The sequence below is a fragment of the Salmo salar genome, chromosome ssa14, assembly GCF_905237065.1.
Source record: "Salmo salar chromosome ssa14, Ssal_v3.1, whole genome shotgun sequence".
NCBI lineage: Eukaryota > Metazoa > Chordata > Actinopteri > Salmoniformes > Salmonidae > Salmo > Salmo salar.
In genome coordinates, this window is record NC_059455.1 from 6,564,713 (window position 1) to 6,567,923 (window position 3,211).

Here is a 3,211-nt window from a genome sequence, read left to right on the forward strand (position 1 = left end):
TGTAACACAGCAAAATGTGGAATAAGGGGTATGAATACGTTCTGGAGGTACGGTGTGGGCATAGGTAGAAGTTGCAATTGGCGGGTGCATTTTATGCATATTCTATAATGATATTAAATAGGCTACATCTGTCGGTACAAATGTTGGAAAATTATGATGTAATTTAAATTTGTATTGCTCTACTGCAGCTAAAGAATGTGCACTACACCATGAGCGGGAGGGGGATTTGTGTGTGTGTATGGGGGGATTGAGAGGTTAGTTAGCTAACTAGCAGCTCTACCCAATTAGCTTTCTAGCTATCTATCTTGTAAATACATTAAATAAAGCCATTGCAGTTGTTTTATGAGTAGTAATTTCCAGATGGAGAAATGCCAGATTGGTCTGTAATAATTAACGTTAAATAACTGCGATCTGTATCTACGATGAGGGTTTTTCGCTTTTTTCTCTGTGAGGTAGTAGACAGACTGAAACTGTCCTTTCTACAGTGGCCAACATGGAGTGGAAAAGCGACACAAAACCAACCAGTGGCAAAAAATATAAGACATTTGTAGTGATAAGACCATAGAGAATGAATAGAAAATGTGAGGAAATGTCACCCTGGCATATAGTCGTCACTATATTAACAACATTACGTTTATGTCATGAACATCCAAATTATCCAAACCAGACACTAGCATTTTCATTTCACTGGGTATTCGTCTGCTCATATAAAACCACAAAGTTTGTTATACCGAATGCAGATACCGCCCCGCAAAGTAGATGGAGCTTGCCCACAAACTTGGATGATGGCGTTGTTTACTTCAAACGAACACAGTCATCTCAGAACTTCTCTAGGTAAGCTTTTGTTTCATTAATGTGTGTCATCATGCCCGTGCGGTGTCCTGTGCTAATTACAAACAACAGCGAAAATAAGTTATTTTTACCGTTCTACCCCAATGCTGCCAGTGATTTGCGGTTATCGAGAACGTTGCTTACGGTGACAAAAGATTATCAGAGCGATTTTCAGACTGAACTGATGGGTAATCCATTTTGACGACAGCTGAGAAGTGATGCTATATCACCAATATTTTCCTTCACAATAAAAATTAAGATTCTCGATTAGAGGTAACATAACGTTAGCCAACTTGCTAACCTAGCTGGAGTAGGTAAGTTAGCTAGCTAACATTAGAGTCATGTATTGAATTCTGAAAGCCATCAACTGAATCATATAGCTGTCTTTTGGATACATACAACCAATCAATTTCGCCTAAGCCATGGTAGTCACTGCTAGACTGGTAGTTACCTTCAGCAGAGTAAACATGTTTGTTTGTTTTTATCTTTGACTAGTGTTAGCTAACGTTAGCAAATAAGAGTAGCTTAATCTGGTAGCCATCTATTCCACCCTTGTCAAGACAACTCTGTTACTAAAATAGAATTGTCACTATAGCTAACTCACTCTCTCTTAGTGTGTTGGTAGCGATGATGAATGTTTATAAATCATCTATGGTTAATTAGTTGATTCTCAGCTGGCTAGCAATCTTGCCGCTAGCTAACAGCAAAGTGATACTATTGAAATGTCCATGTTAGGTGTGCTAAAATATCCAGTTTAAGAGAGAACAATACAATTAGTGTGGTGGTTAAATTGTGTATTTTGTTGTAGGCCGTACATAATCTGCTTCCAACCCCTAGCTCGGCACAAGGCGAAGGTAAATTGGCAAAATTATTTACAATCCGACGGCTACGATAGTTCAATTTACAGTAAGCATGGCATAAACATGAATTGGGTAGTGTTTGTGTAGGTTTTTGTTATAGGGTTACAGGTAGTTAGTCCTTCCACAGTGCCCTGCTGAAAAATACCCAAAAGCTGCAGCATTTTGAGTATACAAGGATGACGGTTCAGACACACCTTGCGGTTATTGGAGCACAAGATTGTGTGACAGAAACCAGCAAGGACACTGAAAGGTATAAAATCAAGACTACAACAGTAATGACACAACCACCTCCTTCTTCTCTCAGTAGATTCTCAAAACACAATCCTCTGCCAAGAGTTGCTGTTGACATGAATGATCTGTCAAACTCAATAGGCTGGCGACGTTTACAGACCGGTCTTTGACATGAGGGAGAGGTTTTTGGTTGTGCTTCAAGACAGTAAATGTATTTGTCACACACTGATCTGTTTCACCCCCCACCAGGTGTCTCCCATTTTTCCCCATTATCCCTTGTGTACTTATACCTGCGGTTTCTGTTGATCTGCTGCCAGTTTGTCTTGTCTTGCCAAGTCTTACCAGCGTGTTTTCCTGTATCTCTCTTCCCGGTTTTGACCATTCTGCCTGCCCTGACCCTGCCTGCAGTTCTGTCCCTGATTGATGCTACCTTGGATTACTGACCTCTGCCTGCCCTTGACCTGCCGTTTGCCTGCCCCCTGATTTGTAAAAAAAATCTGAGATTCAAATTGTCTGCATCTTTGTCTTATCCTGAGTCCTGTTAGTATTGTTGTGTATGAGAACGATTGAGAGGTGCCATTTCTCCTCAATCTCCCATACACAACAATATATTGTGTAAGAACTGCCCTCCTAAGACTTTTCACACCCTATGCAGCCCCCCGGCCCAGTCAATCTGTTTACTGATCTTTCCTCTCAAAGCAGCTCCCAATATCTCTCAATGTCCTAAACAATACACTAGCCTGTCTCTAAACACTTACTGTAGGTTCCATTCGGTTCACACCTTTACCAACTGTAAAATGTCCCTTCCACAAAAAGGGTAAAATGCTAACACCACAAACATGTCTTTCCAGCAGATGTACAGTACCAGCAAATATTCTGCAAGAGGTCCAGAGTTCCTACACCACTTCCAGCCGAGTCTTATCCAGCTGGCCATGCGTCGCAGACAGGACAAGACCATTCGCCACAAGGAGTCTCAGCTTCCCCAGCCCACCATGCCAAACACCATTGCCAGTGTACCGAAGCCAGATAAAGGACAGTGTGGCTCAGCCTAAGACCATGTAGAACACCATAAATATGGATATTCTCTCTCAATATTCAAAATTTGACTGCATTAATGGGTTCGCCAAAGATATTTATATACGGTGCATTCGGAAAGTATTCAGACCCTTGACTTTATCCACATTTTGTTACGTTACAGCCTTATTCTAAAATGGATAAAATATAATTTTTTTACTCATCAATCTACACTCAGTACCCCATAATGAGAAAGCGAAAACAGGTTTTTAGAC

The 3,211-nt window shown here is 40.8% G+C and overlaps 1 long non-coding RNA gene across 2 annotated transcripts; it reads left to right on the top strand.

Moving 5' to 3' along the window:
* Positions 1–235: 235 nt before the first annotated feature.
* Positions 236–2,991, top strand: LOC123726648 (uncharacterized). 2 transcript variants are annotated; one of them, XR_006758731.1, is made up of 2 exons: positions 236–834; positions 2,774–2,991. It is a non-coding gene; the product is annotated as an uncharacterized lncRNA (long non-coding RNA). The 2 variants fall into 2 exon arrangements; XR_006758730.1 differs by having other exon boundaries at positions 2,777–2,991.
* Positions 2,992–3,211: the final 220 nt, after the last annotated feature.